The sequence below is a fragment of the Rhinatrema bivittatum genome, chromosome 2 (genome assembly GCF_901001135.1).
Source record: "Rhinatrema bivittatum chromosome 2, aRhiBiv1.1, whole genome shotgun sequence".
NCBI lineage: Eukaryota > Metazoa > Chordata > Amphibia > Gymnophiona > Rhinatrematidae > Rhinatrema > Rhinatrema bivittatum.
In genome coordinates, this window is record NC_042616.1 from 105739435 (window position 1) to 105759284 (window position 19850).

A 19850-nucleotide genomic window follows, 5' to 3' on the forward strand; every position below is an offset into this window, starting at 1 on the left:
CCCTGGTATTAGGGATAGGGCACTGTGTGCAGGAAGATCACAACACTCCTGGTATTAATAGGGATAGGGCACTGTGTGCAGGAAGATCACAATACCCCTGGTATCAGGGTTAGGGCACAAGTTCTAGTCACATTGACTGATCACATTACTTGTTTTGTCAAGCTACCAACTGTTTCCATTTCCCATCCCCCATATACTGTCAGTAGGAAACTTGGTAACATGAATAAATAAGAGGGCAGCCAATAGGAATACATATTCATTCCTAAACTGACCTTAACTGACCTGAAAAGTGTCAAATTGTATCATTTTCAGTTAGTGCGCACTAACTCCCAGTTAGTGCGCACTAACTCCCGTTAGTGCGCACTAACTCGAGTTAGTGCGCACTAATCGGAAAAAACGATTTTTAACGATTTTTTAAGTAAAAAATCGTACCTACGACGATTTTCTTGCCCTGCCACACGATTTCTATCGTTAAGACGATATGGAAAACGATTCACATCCCTAACAATCAGCTTTCTTCTTCAACTGTAACCCAGTTAAAACTTACAACCTATATGTCGAAATCAAGACTCCGTTATTACCTGCTGTAACTGCTGTAAATAAGCTAATACTTTATATATATGTGTTTAATTGTTTAATAAGTTATCTATATAATCCACCATAACTGCTGTAATTAAGCTTTAATATATATCATTATATAATCTATTTATTCCTCATTAACCGCTGTAAAAAATCAACCTTGTTCTAACCTCATTAAGCAACCTATCCTGTAAATACTGATATGTTCCTTGTACCTTTCTCAGCTGCTGTCTTTCCTCCTTTACCTCTCTCCCCCCTCTTCCCCCCCCCTCTTTTCGCTCCTGCTCCACTCCCCCACTCCCTGTTTTTTGTAATTTCCTCCTTTCTCAAGTTTATTGTAAACCGGCGTGATGTGCTTGCACGAACACCGGTATATTAAAAGCTGTTAAATAAAATAAATAAAATAAATAAATAAATAAACTTAATTTGAAAGCTGCTCTATCTCCTTTTTAAAGGTTAGTGCTAGCAGCCTGGTTCCACCCTGGTTAAGTTGGAGTCCATCCCTTTGGAAAAGACTCCCCCTTCCCCAAAAGGTTCCCCAGTTCCTTACAAAACGGAATCCCTCTTCCTTGCACCATCATTTCATCTACGCATAGTCGGCCCAATTTTAAAAGGGCCACGCATTTAAAAATTGGGGGTTACACACATGGCCGGGTCTTGTGTGTGCTGCATGCTTTTTCGGAAGGGCCCAGACGCACGTGTAAACCCCCGTTACATATCAAAGTGTCAGGCCTCTCCAAACGATCGGGCCGGTGTGGTCTAGGTGGAGAGGGGTGGGACGGGGACAGGCTGGGAAAGCGCCATTAGCCGTTGTCCCGGGGGAGTGCACACCTGCAGCCAGCTGGCACAGAATCTACTGCTCCAAAGGAGCAGCAAGGTAAAAAAAAGTTAGGAGTTAGCTAGGGGTCGGGAAGGAGAGGAGAGGGGAAAAGGTAGGAAGGTTAGATAGGGTTATAGGGAAGTTCCCTCCCAGTGCACTCCTTAATTGGAGTGGACTGGGAGGGAACTAGGGAAGCCCTACTCACGTTATGTGTTGCATTGTAAAATTTCACCCCCTGCGTGCGCAAGTCACTGGCCACTGGCACATGTGCGCTTGGATTTTACAATCCGGCGCTTATGTGTGTGCGGCTATCGGATTTTATAACATGTGTGCGCCAGGACCCGCGCACACATGGACACATGTGTGGGTTTTAAAATCGACCCCCGAGATTCCTGAGCTCTGCCTGCCTTTGGGGACCTACGCATGGAACAGGGAACATTTCAGAGAACGCTACCCTGGAGATTCTGGACTTCAGCTTCAACCTAAGAGCCTAAATTTGGCTTCCAGAACCTCCCTCCCATATTTTTCTATGTCATTGGTGCCCACATGTAGCACAACAGCTGGCTCCTGCTCTGCACTGTCTAAAATCCTATTAAGGTGACATGTGAGATCTGCCACCTTTGACCAGGTAGGCATGTTACCAGGTGATCCTCACGCCCACCAGCCACCCAGCTGTCTACATTCCTAATAATCGAAACACCAGCTATGATGGCTGACCTAACCCTTCCCTCCTGGGCAGCAGCCCAGGGAGACACATCCTCAGTGTGAGAGGAAAATGCACCACCTGGAGAGCAGGTCCTTGCTATAGGATCCTTGCCTGCTGCACCAGGTTGATGCTCTCCGATCATGAGACCTTCCTCCTCCAAGGCAGCACCAAGGCTGCCAGACTAGAGTTGGAACTTGGCTATGATGTCTTTGAAGGTCTCATCTATATACCTCTCTGTCTGCTTCATCTCCTTCAGGTCTGCCACTCTAGCCTCCAGAGATCAGACTCATTCTCTGAGAGACAGGAGCTCCTTACAATGGATGCACACATAAAATTTCTCACCAGCATGTAAAAAATCATACATGTGACACTTGATGCAGACGTCTGGGAAGCCTCCCTCTTGCTGCTGCTGTCATCTTAAATTTGTTCAGTTCCAAGTTAAGTTTTAGGTTGCTATGGGAGTAGGACTGTGTACAATTAGGATCATTTAAATGTATTATTCACTATATATCTGATTGTGACCTACAAGGGAATGTTTAAACTCTTGATAAGGTGAGGGGAATTTCTGAATTTAAGTTAAAAGGCTGATTAATTTTTAAATTATTTATTTTCGGTGTGTGAAAAGTGTCACCTGCCTATAGATTAAAGGATGAGCTAGGGGTGAGTGAGAGGGTTGGGAAATACAAACAAACACAAAAACTTCTGTTATTTTGTCTGTCTTTCTGACTATTTAATACAAAGCACACAAACTTATGTTTTTTTGTCTAACACAAAACACACACACTTCTGTTTTCTGCCTGCCTTTCTTACTACCTATTTAATATAAAACACAAACTTCTGTTTTTGCCTGCCTATCTATTTAACATGAAACACACACACTTCTTTTTTTTGCCTGCCTTTATGACTACTTGTTTAATACAACACACAAACTTCTGTTTTTCGCTTGCCTTTCTGACTACCTATTCAGTACAGACAAACAAACACACTAAATAATACACTCCAATAGTTTTACTTCTCTCATATACTTTTAAGTTTTAAAAATTTCCCCAAACAGTACTGATTCTTTTCAGCCACCATCAAGGTGATCGTCTCAGAACTGAGAAACATGGGGTTAACCTGCATGCAGAAGTTCTTACTACTCTTAACAGAAGGCATGGGGATTACTACCCTTAACCAATAAGCCTTGATCTTTTGGATGTTACTACAACATTGCTCTATGGTTCAATGGTGGGGGGCGGGATTTGGAGTCAGAGGACAACTGTTACAGTCTAGGTACTAATATGCAGACGTAAGGGGAAAAGCACATGACTACTTCTATGGCCAAGTCCATAGGCAAAGCACATCAAACAGTAATTCCTGAATTTTCAGGAAGGCTCATTACTCCATAAAAATGTTGCTAGCAGTAATTTTTTTAATGGATTATCATAAGGCTTGGAGTTAACTGCACAGAGCAGCAGTAATTATCCTTAAGAGAAACATGGAGATAATCTAATGGAGCAGCAGTTACTACCCTTAAAAGAAACATGGGGGTAAATTGCACAGAATGGCAGTTACTATCCTTAACAGAAACATGGGAGTAACCTGCTTGGAGCAGCAGTACTACCATTTGTTCCTTTTCTGCTACAGGGGTAGGCAACTCTGGTCCTTGCTTGCTGCAAGCTGGCTGGGTTTTCAGGATGTCCACAATGAATATGCATGAGATGCATTTGCATGCAATGGAGGCAGGTGCATGCAATTACAATTCATGAATATTCAAGTATGGTTATCATGAAAACCCTGGAGTTGCCTACCTCAGATTTACTATATTACTCTCTTTCCCACTGGCAGGAGTAAACTTCTTACTAGTAATTGCCTCTTCTGGCTTTAATCAGAAGTCTGAACATACAATGCTGGTGGGTCCCGTGAGATTAAGAGACCCTGCCTGGTTCAGACTTCAGACTGAAACAAGAAGCAAATGAGGCAGAGACAGATAAGAGTGCTGCTTTCCTTCCACTTGTAATCCATGATGCACTGTGCAGTGCAGGCATCCCTAGGCATGTACCTGCTTTGTAAGATTTTTGAAAAAAAGAAGGGAAGGAAAGGGAAAGGAAGGGAAATGTGGATTTTTTTTTTTTAGTCATTTTCCAAGTAGGGCTCAAAGTGGCTCAAAATATTTTTTATATTCAGATAAAACAATTCTGGCCCCAAAGAGCTTACAATCTACCTGACTTGTCACAAGGAGTGAGGGAGAAATAGAATTTGAAGCCTGATTTTCTTGGTATACAACCCATTGCTCTAAACACTAGACAACACTTTCTGGCCATGGTCCCAGTCCTTGGTTTTCTCTGTAAAAAATCTGCACAACAATGCATCTCACCACAAGTTATATTTTCTGAAACTAGACAAAATGAGTGTTTCACAAATAACTTTATATAACTCCTTAAATTGGAATATTAATTGTAAAGCATTACAGTTCCACACATTTCTGTTACAAAAACCACCCATATCTAACATGAACAGAAAGCCCTTGTGCTGAAAAGAAAGTCATGGGGCTTTGCTGTTTATATATGAAGAAAATAATGTGTTTTGCTGGATTTAAGTATTTTACTGCAAACCCTCTAGCTGCCCTACACACATTACTTTGGCAACGGGAGATAGAGCCAACTTGGAGAAGACGGGATTCGAAGGTTTTTAAAATTTTAAATTCAGACTGTCACTTTAAATTGATTAAATAAATCAACAAGAGCAAGTCCACCTCTAACCACTAGAGTTCTCCTTCTCCCAACTATCTTCGGCGCTGCACATTCTCCAAAACCCTGTTTACCCCAGAAACCTGAACTGTGGACAGACAGGAGAGGAAAAAAAAAAATCAGACACAATAAAACTCCGTGAGGGGGGGAAATATGAAGGCAGCGCCTGCAGGAAGGAATTAAAATAAAGTTTCTCTCCCCCCCTTTCACCCTTCCCCCTCCCCCATCACCCCAGCTCCGGCGGCTTCTTTCGCCAGACAAAGGTGAGATTTGTATTAAAAAAAAAAAAAAAAGAAAGAAACAAGAAAAGAAAGGCGAGACGGAAAGTGTTCTTGCTGTGACACTGCTGTTATTTTGCTGCAGTTGTGAGGGAGGGGGTGCGGGTGTTGTTTTTTTTTCTTTCCTCTCGCGGTGAGGGTTTGGTGTTTTGTTTTTTTTTTTTGCGGGGTGAGGGGAGAGGCAGGCGGCCGCCTCCCGCTGTGCAGGGCTCTCCCGTCATGGAGGCTCGGGAGTAACATGGCGGCGGCGTCCAAACAGCGAGCTGGGCCCGGCGCTTTGACGGATGGGCCGCGCGTTACTTGTCATGTAGAAATGTTCAGCTTTTGAGGTAGCGGGGTGGGGAGAGAGGATGATTTTGTGCTCCTTGCTTAGAAGGTAATCGCTTTTAAATAGATTGCGGCGTGGCTGGTGCAGGGTGGGTGCGGGCGACGGGAACACGAAAGTCACTTTCGCCCGCTTGCGGATTTGCAGTTTGTTTGTTTTTTTGAGTTATTTGGGCTTAACTTTTTTTGTTGGTGTGCCATTTCTTTCCGTATCTGACAAAAGATTGTGGGGAGGGGCTGCAAAAATTGTACGCATTTTTTTTTATATCTGAAGATTTTAAAACCTCTCCTTCCCTCCCTCCCTCAGTGTGGATAGGATTTGTACCTTCCTTCGGGCCCACCCTCGGAATTATAGCAAAAAGAAAATTAAATTGACAAGCCCTTCTCCTCTAGGCAGCGCTTTCCGGCCCTAGTTTGGGGGGGGGGGGGGATCCGCGGCCTTTCCTGCCTCAGCCCAGGCAGCGACTACGAGCGGGGGCGGGGAAACATTAAAGTACCCAATTTAAAATCAAGTCCGTGTCGTGTGAATGGAGTCATAGTACAGTAATGGGGGGGGGTCTGGATGTCCAAAGCAGCGAGTGAGTCGGGGCCTGTGCCCTCGATAACTATCGCTGTCCCCTTAGGGCTCGGCCAGAGTGCGTGCGAGCGGCTGCTACAGGCTCTCTCCTCCCTGTCGCTTTTTCTCTGTAAAGTCTGCTGCCAGCTCCTATGCTGGTGAGCGTTTAAGAAGGGAGGAGGAGGAGGGGGGGAGGGAACGTGGCCTCTGGAAGAGCGAGAGAGGAGCGCGCGCGCGCCGGCCCTGCTCTGGGGGCGACCGTACTAGCGGGAAGAGGGCCGAAAGTTCCCCCCGCTCGGGCCCGATTCACTCAAGTTTCTTTCCCAGAGCCACTGCGGGAGGGGAAGACTGCGTGAATTTGACCCCCTTGCGGTCTACAGTCTTCTGCCTTCCTCCCGTGAGAGGCGGCAGCTCAAAGTTGGGGAGGGGGCGCGCGCGCACACTGACGGCTGTTCTTTGACGGCGTTTCCGTGCAGGCTTCGGGCAAGGCCCTGTTCTTCGGATCCCATTTTATGCATGTGGCAACAAAAAAAAAAAAAAAAAAAAACCAACCACCCCAAAACGTAGTTCATGCAGCTAGGATGCCTCGCAAGCTATTCAGGCCAACAACTCGAAGGGGGTCAGAAATAATTTTGTTCTTGTCAAAATGGCTTTATCTGTAGCTAGATTTTTTTTTTTTGGACATTATGAAATGAAAAAGTATGGATGTATGCAAGTTAAGTAGGCAATGACATTATGATTATAGGATTTGTGTAGCTGATTTTGTGTAGAACATTGATAAGATTGTGTTTAGTGGTGTTTAATATATAAGTGAAGATAACGTTGCTTTATGGGTTATACAGATAGCTCATTTTTTTTGCTTTCTATTTGTTAGAATGGTTGAGCGTTCTTTAACCCTTATTTTGTTGAGGTTGTCATTCTCTATTTCCTCGTGTAATTTTGCTTTTAAATGAGCCAACCGCACATTCTAGATTTGTTTATATTTACACAGTCTTTTATTTAACACTTTTTGGACAACCCTTAATTTGGGGGAAAGAAGCACCATCGTGGCTGATTTAATTCAATATTTGTCTTTTATAGTTGATAAGAACGATATTATTTTTGCAGTAAATTTAAACTGTTCTAGGCTGGGTTTTATGTTTGGTAGTAAAAATGTATGCAGGTGGTGAATTGTTAGATTCCAGAATAGTACGATAGCAGATGGCAGCAGGAAAAAAAAAATCCCAACCAGCTCATTCAGTTTACCCAGTTATTTCTGTCCATACTGCTGCTGATATATTCCACCTGCCAGCCATATATGACCACTTGTAATGGTGAGAAGACTTGATTAGTAAGTAGAAGAGTGATGATACATTTGAACTATGTCAGATAAAATAATTTGGGAGCAAGTTGGCCATATCACGAATGTGTTCTGTGGGTTAATGAGAAGGGATTAGGATATCAATCAGTTTCAGGTTTAAGCACTGCAGTGTCATTCTATCCAACAAAATACATTTCTTTACATTGCTAGTAGTTCTGTGATTTAAGGAAATGTGTATTGAAAATATATTAAAACTGGTCATGTGTTTTTCCCTCCCCCTATTGTATGGTGCACTGTACTTTGGCTTCTGGTGTGCTAAAATGATAGTCACAATAGGTGACCAAGGAAAGAATGACCAGTTGACCCATCCTGTCCACACTGATATATCTCAGCTGCCACCCATAGTGATCACTTGTAAGATCCCTCTCCTTATTTTGTATTCTTCCTCATTTAACTGTACCGTTTTGAATAGAGGTGTATACAAGGTCCCCTATTTAGTTCAGGCTTTGTATTAATCTAAGTAGCTACCCATAGTAATGTGGCTGTTGCTCAACTAGCTGGCCTTTTAACTCTGCTACATCAGGAGTGAGCAAATTTTTTGAACCTTGGCTTCCCCTTTCTACACACACATGAAGGGTATCCTGGATTCCTGGTCTGGTGTCAGATTCTCTTGCCAACCAATAAGCTCTTGAACCAGTTGTCAAGGCACCAGGTAGCGACACAGCTTACCTGTGGCTCAAAGCCCCATTTTGTTTTTCTTCAGGTTCCTGAAAGGAACAAGCATACATACACAGAGGAACACACAGATGCCTCATTCCCAGACACACAGATGCATCACAATCATCCACAGAGAAGAGGCATATACAGACCACACAACACAGACAAATGCTAAGTAGTGGAATACTTTTCAAAAAACTTAAGTATCAACCAAAAGTTTTAGCAAAAACATCATCCCACTCTGTGCAACACTTTTTTGTATGTGTTTTTACTATTCTCACTACTACTTACTATTTTTCTCTTTTTTTTTTTTGTCATGTTCTAACTTTTTTTTTTATTTTTTTAAACACTTTTTGCCTTAACTCACCTCCCTATCTTATTCTTTCCCCTTCACCTCCTTGCTCTCTTTGGCCCCTCTACCCATTCCCCTCCCCTATCTCACCACTTCTTTTCCCCCAGGCAGAAAGCAGCTGCAATCTGTTTCCCTGGGTAGAGACTCAGTGACAAAAGGAACTCTTCCTGGGCTGGGGGCCTAAGGGTGGTAATTCTTCCTGGTTTGTGGAATACCACAGTGGCAACAACCCTTTCTGGGCCCACCACAGTGGAAGTAGCATCTTTTCCAGGCCCACCATAATGGAAGCAACTCCTTTCCTGGTCCTACCAGAGTGAAAGTGAAAGTGACTCTCCCCAGGCTTGCTGAAGGACATGTGGCTAAGCCATGGCATATGTGGCTCCCTACCTTCTCAGCTTGCAGTGCTTCTGTGATAACAGACATACCTAAAAACACTAGTTTTTACCTGCTGTACCTTCCTAAAGCCATATTGTTTCTTGCAAGCATAATTGTCACGTAATTGCAGACGACAACGTGGAATAAGAACAACCAAGACCTGTTCCAAGCCCTCCTAGGGAAGTACCAACAGCGCAGGCAGAACCACGGGTCCTGCAGGCTCAGGGCCCGGGCCACCCTCTGGCATGCAGGTGGCTACGGCGCTAGAGATACAGGCAAGTGTATCTTTCCTCCACGAATATCCTTGCTAGGCATGGCAGAGGACTGTGTCCTTAGCAGGTATCGGCTCAGCTCTCGGGCAATCCTGGAATTATAAGAAGAAATCCAAGGGGATCTGGATGCGGTGACCAAAAGGTCCCACGCTGTGCCTGGCTTCACCAAACTGTTGGCCGCCCTGCATTTCACGGCAAGCGGTTTCTTTCAAACCACGGTAGGGGTGGTGGGGTGAATGTCCCAAACCACTTTTCTCACGCTATCTCAACCAAGACATTGAAGCAGTCACTGACGGCATTCCTCGCTACATAACATTTCCTTACGACAGGCAGGACTTGATGGACATAAGAACATAAGAAATTGCCATGCTGGGTCACACCAAGCTCATCATCCTGTTTCCAACAGAGGCTAAACCAGGCCACAAGAACCTGGCAATTACCCAAACACTAAGAAGATCCCATGCTACTGATGCAATTAATAGCAGAGGCCATTCCCTAAGTCAATTTGATTAATAGCAGTTAATGGACTTCTCCAAGAACTTATCCAAACCTTTTTTTAAACCCAGCTATACTAACTGCACTAACCTCTGGCAACAAATTCTAGAGTTTAGTTGTGCATTGAGTGAAAAATAATTTTCTCATATTAGTCTTAAATGTGCTACTTGCTAACTTCATGGAGTGCCCCCTAGTCCTTCTGTTATCCGAAAGTGTAAATAACTGATTCACATCTACTCATTCAAGACTTCTCATGATTTTAAAGACCTTTATCATATCCCCCCTCAGCCATCTCTTCTCCAAGCTGAAAAGCCCTAACCTCTTCAGCCTTTCCGGATAGGGGCGCTGTTCCATCCCCTTTATCATTTTGGTCACCCTTCTGTGTATCTTGTCCTTCGCAACTAGATCTTTTTTGAGATGCGGCGATCAGAATTGTACACAGTATTCAAGGTGCGGTCTCACCATGGAGCGATAGAGGCATTATGACATTTTCCGTTTTATTAACCATTCCTTTCCTAATAATTTCTAACATTTGTTTGCTTTTTTGACTGCTGCAGCACACTGAGCTGATGATTTCAAAGTATTATCCACGATGATGCCTAGATCTTTTTCGTGGGTGGTAGCTCCTAATATGGAACCTAACATTGTGTAACTACAGCAAGGGTTATTTTTTCCCTATATGTAACAACTTGCACTTGTCCACATTAAATTTCATCTGCCATTTGGATGCCCAATCTTCCAGTCTTGCAAGATCCTCCTGCAGTGTTTCACAATCCGCTTGTGATTTAACTACTCTGAATAATTTTGTATCATCTGCAAATTTGAGAACCTCACTCGTATTCCTTTCCAGATCATGTATAAATATATTGAAAAGCACCGGTCAGAGTACAGATCCCTGAAGCACTGTTTACCCTATTCCACTGAGAAAGTTGACCATTTATTCCTACTCTCTGTTTCCTGTCTTTTTAACCAGTTTGTAATCCACAAAATGATATCTCTTCCTATCCCATGACTTTTTAGTTTTCTTAGAAACCTCCCATGAGGGACTTTGTCAAATGCCTTTTGAAAATCCAAATACACTACATCTACCGGTTCACCTTTATCCACATGTTTATTAACCCCTTCAAAAAAATGAAGCAGATTTGTGAGGTAAGATTTCCCTTGAGTAAATCCATGTTGACTATATTCCATTAAACCATGTCTTTCTATATGCTCTGTGATTTTGATCTTTAGAATAGTTTCCACTGTTTTTTCCCTGCACTGGTCAGGTTCACTGGTCTATAGTTTCCCGGATCGCCCCTGGAGCCCTTTTTAAATATTGGGGTTACCATTGGCCACCCTCCAGCCTTCAGCTACAATGGATGATTTTAATGATAGGTTACACATTTAACTAATAGATGTGAAATTTCATTTTTTAGTTCCTTCAGTACCCTAGGATGTATACCATCCGGTCCAGGTGATTTGCTACTCTTTAGTTTGTCAATCTGGCCTACTACATCTTCCAGGTTCACAGTGATTTGGTTCAGTTCATCTGACTCATCAACCTTGAAAACCGTCTCCAGAACTGGTATCTCCCCAGCATCCTCATTAGTAAACACCGAAGCAAAAAGTCCATTAATGGCTATTAATCAATTATACTTAGGGAATAGCCACTGCTATTAATTGCATCAGTAGCATGGGTTCTTCTTAGTGTTTGGGTAATTGCCAGGTTCTTGTGGCCTGGTTTTTGGCCTCTGTTGGAAACAGGATGCTGGGCTTGATGGACCCTTGGTCTGTCCCAGCATGGCAATTTCTTATGTTCTTATGTTCTTATCCATTTAGTCTTTCTGCAGTGGCCTTATCTTCCCTAAGAGCCCCTTTAACTCCTTGATCATCTAATGGTCCAACCGTTTCCCTCATAGGTTTCTTGCTTCAGATATAAAAAAAGCTTTAAAAAATATAAGTTTTTGCCTTTATGGTCAACTTCATTTCAAATTCTTTCTTCGTCTGTCTTATCAATGTTTTACACTTAACAATGCTTATGCTTTTTCCTATTTTCTTCAGATGGATCCTTCTTCCAATTTTTGAAGGATGTTTTTTTGGCTAAAATAGCCTCTTTCACCTCACCTTTTAACCATGCCGGTAATCGTTTTGCCTACCTTCCACCTTTCTTAACGCGTGGAATACATCTGGACTGTACATTTAGGATTGTATTTTTAAACAATGTCCTTGCCTTTTAAAATTTTTAACATTTTTAGCTGCACCTTTCTTTTTTTTTTTGTTTTTTTGTTTACCTATTTTCCTTATTTTATCAAAGTTTCCCTCTTGAAAATTTAGTGTTAGAGCTGAAGATTTACTTATTGTCCTCCTTCCAGTTATTAGTTTAAATTTGATCATTGTGATCACTATTGCCAAGCGGCCGCACCACCGTTACCGCTCTCACCAAATCCTGCGTTCCACTAAGAATTAAATCTAAAATAGCTCCCTCTCTCGTTGGTTCCTGAACCAATTGCTCCATGAAGCAGTTGTTTATTACACCCAGGAACTTTGTCTCTGGCATGTCCTGATGTTACATTTACCCAGTCAATATCGGGGTAATTGAAATCTCCCATTATTACTGCACTGCCAAATTGGTTATCTTCCCTGATTTCTCTTAGCATTTCATCATCTGTCTGACCATTTTGTCCAGGTGGACAGTAGTATACTCCTATCACTATACTCGTACCCAACACACATGGGATTTCTACCCATATAGATTCTACTGAGCATTTAGCCTCTTGTATGATCTTTATCCTTTTGGACTCTATACCCTTCTGGACGTAAAGTGCCACACCCCCACCAAGTTGATCCTCCCTATCATTGCGATATAATTTGTACCCTGATGTAACACTCTCCTGGCATACAGACATCTTAAAGTGTGTTTTTTTTTTCAAAGTGTGTTTTTCAGTTGATAGGGATAATTTGGAAATCTTTAGCTAAGGTGATTTTTTACATATAGGCACATGGATTATGTTTGCATTTATTGAAACCTCCCTGTTGGGTTGCCCTAACTCTCCTGTTTCATTAGTATCCTTCAAGGATACATTTCTCCGAACCATGCACTGCTGAGTGACTGTCGGCTTTCCCCCTTTTTCTAGTTTAAAAGCTGTTCTATCTCCTTTTTAAAAGTTATTGCCAGCAGCTTGGTTCCACTCTGGTTAAGGTGGAGCCCATCCTTTCAGAAAAGTCTCCCCCTTCCCCAAAGGTTTCCCTAGTTCCCCAATGTTGTTGGAGCAGTCAACTGCACTCACATGGCCATCATTCCATCCTTCAGAGGGAGGAGACGTACCGCAACAGAAAGCTCTTCCACTCCATCAACATGCAAGTGGTCTGCGACGCTTGAATGCGCAAACTCTCATTGTGGCCAGGTTCCCGGGAGCCGTGCATGATTCCTTTATGCTTAGGCAATCCGGCCTCTTTGAAAATTTTTAGGCTGGCCTATATTGTGACGCTTGGCTCAAAGGTAAGACACACTTTTCTTTCTGTATTCCATCTCTGCATATGTGTTTGTGGCTAATTTCTCCACATGCCTCATGCTGTTGCATTGGCCACCTTGAGATCATTAGATTTGATTGCCATCAGATCCTGCTCTTGATTTAATTTTTAGAGGAATTTCAGCCTCTAGGCTGTACTGTTCTGTTCACTTTTGGCAGCCCAAATGCATAACTACATTTTTTTACATAAAATCTTAGCTGCCAGATTCTAGACCATTCCTCAAGCTTTGATAGGTCCCTCCTCATGTTTTCCACACCTTCCTCTATTTCTGCCTGGTTGCAGAATTTGGTGGTATCAACAAAAAACAATACACACGAAAAATGTTGAAAAGAACCAGGCCAAGGACCTGTCCCTGTGGCATACCACTAGTAACCCCCTTTTTGTGGGAGTGAGCTTTGTTTACCTCTATCATTTGTCTCCTCCTGCTCAATCCAGTCAGTCTCTTTAGGGGATAGAGACAGGATGGGAAAGGTCTAGAGGAAGGTGACCAAAATAATGTGAGCTCTGTTTTGGAAGACTTATGAGAGAGACTGAATGATGTAAATATGTATACCCTGGAGGAGGGGATGAGCAGGGGAGATATGATGCATATCTCCAGATACCTAAAAGGTATTAGTTATTCACAAACAGACATTTTCTATTGGAAAAGAAGCTGTTCAACTAGGGGTCATAATATGAAAGAACTCAGAACCAACATTAGGAAATATTTCTGCATGGAAAGGGTGGTGGATGCCTGGCATGCCCTCCCAAAAGAAGCGGTAAGGCCGAGAACAGTAAATGAAAAATGGGATCAACATTGCAGATCCCTAAAAGCTTGAGGTTGGTAAAGAAAAGGGGTAACCCTATAATAACTTTAGGTATAACATTTCTTCATGGAAGTAACCTCACTGAACTGCAGCTGCTACCTTTAACAGAATACATTGGAGTAACTTACATGGCGCAGCAGTTACTGCCTTTAACAATGAAGGGGATGGACCTGTACAACATGATTACTACCATAAGTCTCTTGCTGGACAGATCATCCTGTTTTCTATGTATAAAACAAAATTTAAGTACAGAAATTTTGCAAAAGAATCCAGGACTCTTGCATGACAAACTCCAGGTTCAGCCCCCCCACTAACATTAGCCTTGGGAACTTTACTCCACCTCTGACTTTAGGATTTGTGCAGTTCTCTGCAATGGGTGATAACTAATGCCTTCATTGGCATTGGATTTGCATGTGAGGGTCCTAACTAAAATGCTCTGTTACACATTTTTTTATGTCCAGAATGCTTTGTTGCATCAGTAGGTAAATGTGCACACCCAAAATTACACCCCACCCCCTGCAAGTAAAACTGAGCACTCGACTGAACGCACCTTAATTTATTGGTCCCTGTATTACTACACAAAGATACAATCTCTTCTTTCTTTTCCCGCAAAATGATTTCCTCAACTTTTATCATACCCTCTCCCTTAAAGGTGTATGCTATATGGATATCAAATAGGAGGCATTTTTATCTTTCTAAATTGATTGATGCTATTGTAAAGATTTGCTTTATGCAGACTTAGTACACAGTATAATACACTTTAACAAAGGGGCCTGATACTTCCCTCATGCCTAACCCCACCCTCCATAGGCATCATAAGCGTGGGAGCTACTGAAGGGATACTGAAGGGGCTTTGCCCCTCTTTGCTTCTGTGTGCACCATAGTGCAGCTGGGACTTTTTTTTTCCAGGTGCAGTATTATAACTTATTAAATTGTTGAATGTTAGAGCTGGTCTCATTTTTTTTTGTAAAGGGACAATTTGTATTTAATGGTGGTTAGGAAGGGTGCCGATGATGATGTTGAAATGCTGGCTTTCCTGTTGGTCATATATTTTAGTGGTGTGTTTTAATCTGAAGATGTTTTCTTCCAGTTTTATGACCAACTTACAGAAAACAGCACAGTAATTTTTTCTAGGAGAAAAACATTGAACTGGATAGGGTTATGCTATTGAAGCTCTTAATTTTTAAGGGTGTCACTGTGCTGTTAAATCAGTGAAAGGTTTCACATTTCATTTTTAGACTTAATTTAGTAACTAGCGTGGGTAGTATTTCACTCTGGTTTACTTAGGAAGCAAGTAGTGTACTGCTTTTACTCTGCCTGTATTCTGTGAGGGGACAAGTCTAATTATAGTGAATGTACCAAGCCTGAAAGCCCTTCATAGAAAGGGAGTCATAAACTGTTTGTCAGCAATGTGTTTTAATTGTATTCAGCCTGTTGAGGTGATATGAAGGAGGAGGAGAAGTGTCATTGTTCAGTCTGCCGAGGACAGGGCTGAGGTACTGTGCCTGGGCAGAGGTGTACCCCAGGGTGCCTGGTGTCTCTGAAGCAGGTGATCTTCTACCTGAAGCAGTCATTGTTTCTTATGGCTGTGGCCATGGGTGCAGGTAACTACCAGGACTCACCAGGAATGGAGCAGGACCCAGGAACAAGACAGAAACCAGGCTGGATAAACAGTGGTATCTCAGAGTGAACTCCACTTAGACTGTTATACTAGCAAAGGTGTGACAGACTAAAACTACTTAGATTCAATCCTCAGTTTGCGACACACCCATTAGGGAGCCTCTGAAGGCAGATGTCCCTAATTCTGCTTTTCTTGATATTTCCTTCTGGATTCTTAATGAACTAAAGTTGCTGTGGCTGCACTCCAGGATCACCTGGCATTGAACAGCCAATGCCATGGATTTGATCTCTGCTATCCCAGACAAGCAGACAGGTTAAAGAACTACAATACTTCACAGTTTTAACTAAAATGGTCTTACTATTGAAATTATAGGTAATGGCTCTCAAACCGGGGTGGAATTGATGAACACCAGATCAATTAAGAATAAGCTTCCACTTAAGCATGATTTGATCAGGGATTTTTTTTTTTTTGTCGATAAGCAGGCTGAATTATCCGTGATACGTGGGATGACATCATCCTGCAGCACTGAATAAACTCATCTTTTCAAGCTAGTAGAGCTTTGAGCTCTTCTGAGCATGTGTGGGAACTCCCATGTGGATGTTGCCTCGAGAGCCTCCTCAGTCCTTTTTTGTCTGAGCACAAGCATGGGCATGTACTCTCTCTCCCTACATTCTATTTTGTATTACTATATTTTTCTCATTTTTCTACTGTCACTGCTTCAGCCACACCCCTAACTGCACTTTTCACTTTTCAGTGCTATTACAAAAAAAAAAAAAAAGAGAGAGAGAGACAAAAGAACCTTGTTAGAACTGTCCTCACAGGTAGAACCTTTGAGAACTTTCCTCCAGCCATGTGAAAGGATAAAAAAAACTACAGTGGTTTCAATAATTCAGTGGCCAGATAATATCCACTACGGATGGGCATGGGCTCAGAACACAGTCAGACTAACTGCCAGGACTATGGACGAATGTCCCCGCAGTCCCAACGATCCAGGATGCCAAAATAAGAGTATCTGCATTGGGCCCAGAGAAGCTGTAATAATTCCTCTTTGTGTGTGTGTGTGTGTGTATGTGTGTAAATTTCTTTATTGGCATAAAGGTCATAACAAGCAAGCCGATACAGTAAGGACGCGGGTGAAAGAATGCAGTAGTGCCAGGCGCACCCTCGTTTGCCGCACGCACAGTCCAGATCACATACCGCTCGATACAGTATTTAAATGGCATGCAAATGCAAGCCGCATCCAAAGCGCTTAAACGAAGCGCCATCCATTTTACTGTATAGAGCGCTATACAGCGCCTATACAGTATCCTGGCTGCAATGGTACCTGTCACTTCAAATGACATTTGAAATGACAGGTACCAGGAAGTGGATACAGGAGAAGGGCTGGAGCAGTTTGTTTTGTTGTCCTGTGCAAATGATTGCTTCACTGCCTGACCCCTTCACCCCCCCGGGACAAGACCTTTAGAGGAGCCAGGATCGGGCAAACTTTTCCCCAGCCCCCACTCACCTGCCCTGGTTGTGTCCATGGGTGCCGGTCTCCCGTGCGGGCGCGCTGACAGCTCCGGAGCAGCCCCAGTCCTCTCTCCCCTCCTCCCGGGGGCAGCCGGCGGCGAGAGTGGCTTCAGCAGCCCGGGGCGGATCGGGCGCTCCCCATGCGAGGTGGCTTCCAGCAGCCCCCGCCGGCGAAGATGCATGAACGCACGCCGTGACCTCGGACGTCCAGCCGGGCGCTCAGGTCACGGCGTGCGTTCATGCATCTTCGCCGGCGGGGGCTGCTGGAAGCCGCCTCGCATGGGGAGCGCCCGATCCGCCCCGGGCTGCTGAAGCCGCTCTCGCCGCCGGCTGCCCCCGGGAGGAGGGGAGAGAGGACTGGGGCTGCTCCGGAGCTGTCACCGCGCCTGCACGGGAGACCGACACCCATGGACGTGACCAGGGCAGGTGAGCGGGGGCTGGGGGAAAGTTTGCCCGATCCTGGCTCCTCTAAAGGTCTTGTCCCGGGGGGGTGAGGGGGTCAGGCAGTGAAGCAATCATTTGCATGCGCTCATGCACCTTCGCCGGCGGGGGCTGCTGGAAGCCGCCTCGCATGGGGAACGCCCGATCCGCCCCGGGCTGCTGAAGCCTCACAGGAAAGTTTGCCCGTGAAATTTCGTCTCTCTCTGCTGGGGCTTGCCTGACGCTCCACACTGACGCAGAGGTAAGAGTAGGCGGTAAACTAGCAGGTTAAACATGCGGCAAAACTGCAGGTTAAAAAGGCGATAATCGGGGCGGACGTTACTGGATCGGAGGGAATAGCTAATCCGATCGTTTACATATCATATACATGCCGCGGGTGGAAAGGGTTACCCGTTGATTTCAAGAAGCGGTAAGGATGGGTTAAAAGGGATAGTGAATCGCGGGTTGGACTTATGCGGCCAAATTGTGGGTACAAAGCGGGTTAGAAGCAGGATAACCGAGGCTGCGCTTTACTGTATCGGCCTGAAAGATAGCAATGGTACAGCACATGCCTACATTTTTCAAATGTACAATCATCTGATAAGCAAATCTTCCAAGCTTCTAATCAATATTCCTCTTCTCTGAGTACACCCTTGTATGCTTCACGAGGAAGGGTCTAGCCATAGCTCCTGCAACACTCCCCCCCTCCCCAAATCGGCTCAAGCCACGGGGTCAAGTATCAAGGGCTGACATGCATTGAAGTCCAAGTGGTGCCATTCAGAAGAGCTTCTCCCTGCACTGAAAAAGTAGAAGCATTGAGGTGCTTCAGCACCTTTGATGCAGGGAGTGCCTGAGTTAATGGCACAAATGAGGTCTACCTCCACTGTGCATGATGTCTAAGAAAAAGGTACCGAAGCACTGTGCATCGCCGCATCTGACAGCCGATGCATCGAGACATGCTGCATCAAAGCTATTGATGCATGAAACATCCAGGCATCCATCAGCTCACAGTGCATTGAAGCATCAGATGCAGAGCTCATCAGAGCAGCATGGCGCATCGACAAACTCAGCCCAAGTCCCTTTCACATAAAATGGTGGATCAGTGCAAATTCTCGACACCCTGTTGAACCATATCAAAGTAGTATACCACTCCATTCTCGCCTCTTCAGTCTATGCCCAGGACACATGAAGTCTCTCTCCACCACTCAGAGTGGTGTTCTTCAATGCATTTGGTTGCTTAAGAACATAAGTTGCCTTACTAGGTCAGACTGAGGGTCCATCAAAATCCTGTTTCCAACAGTGACCAATCCAGGTTACACGTACCTGGCAAATACCCAAATATTAATTAGAACCTATGCAACTGATGCCAGTAATAAGCAGTGGCTATTCCCTTAATCAACATGATTAATAGAGGTTTATGGACTTCTCCAGGAATGTATCCAAAACCTTTTTTAAACCCAGCTACACTAACTGTCTTAACCATATCCTCTAGCAATGAATTCCAGAGCTTAATTGTGCTTCGAATGAAAAATAATTTTCTCCAATTTGTTTTAAATGTGCTACTTGTTAACTTTGTGGAGTGCCCTCCTAGTCCTTCTGTTACCTGAAAGAGAAAATGACCAATTCACATTTACTTGTTCATCTCGTGTCATGATTTTATAGACCTCTATCAGCCACCTCTTTTCCAAGCTGTACAGCCCTAACCTCTTTAGCCTTTCCTCATAGGTGAGCCATTCCATCTCCTTTACCATTTTGGTCACCCTTCTCTGTACCTTCTCCAGTGCAACTATATCTATTTTGAGATGTGGTGACCAGAACTGTACACAGAACTCAAAGTGCGGTCTCACCATGGAGTGATTTAGAAGCATTGACATATTTTTCATTGATAAGCAGGGCTGAATTAGCCATGCTGTCTGGGTAACATCATCAAACGCAGAGTGCGCTCTCAGTAAATCAGAGCTTTGCTCTGCTGCGCATGCATGGCGGTTCCTGCGCGAACATTAGGTACGTTCCTCCTCAGTCTTTTTTTTTTTTTTTTTCTGTGCTTCGCTGAGATGTGCAGAAGCCTCTCTGACTTGTTTTTCTCCTTAGATATCTTTTTTTCATGCAAGCGATCACCATAACAGCACTTTTCAGTGCTATTTGCCATGTCTAAGAAGCCGGGCTTTAAGTAGTGTCAGTATGAACATATTACGTCCATCACTGATGGTCACAATTATTGCTGCTTCTGCATGGGCCCAGACCATGACCAAGCATCGTGCTGTGACTCTGGGCGCATGTCACAGAGAGCACAGAGACAGAGCGTTGAAGATAGCTGCGCTCTGAGAGCAGGAAGCCAGAAACAGTAGCTATGTTCCGTCTCCACGTTTGTCAACGCATTCTTCGCCCGAGCCTAAAAACATCACCAGGATTAGGCTATGATAGCAATGTTGGAAGGACCATCTTCAAGACCCCAAGATGGTCCAGAGTGAGTCC

At 43.9% G+C, this 19850-nt stretch overlaps 1 protein-coding gene across 8 annotated transcripts in view; it reads left to right on the top strand.

The window, feature by feature from the left end:
• Nucleotides 1–4912: 4912 nt before the first annotated feature.
• ZMYND11 (zinc finger MYND-type containing 11) overlaps nucleotides 4913–19850 on the top strand; it is a 315745-nt gene continuing 300807 nt past the window's right edge. For 2 of the 8 annotated variants that reach the window (XM_029588521.1, XM_029588523.1), the window contains exon 1: nucleotides 4917–5097. The gene's annotated coding sequence lies outside the window, so the exon portion shown is untranslated. Of the gene's footprint in view, nucleotides 5098–5305; nucleotides 5489–6588; nucleotides 6612–19850 lie in introns of those variants that run through there. The other 6 variants (XM_029588517.1, XM_029588525.1, XM_029588524.1 and 3 more) reach the window with 5 other exon arrangements.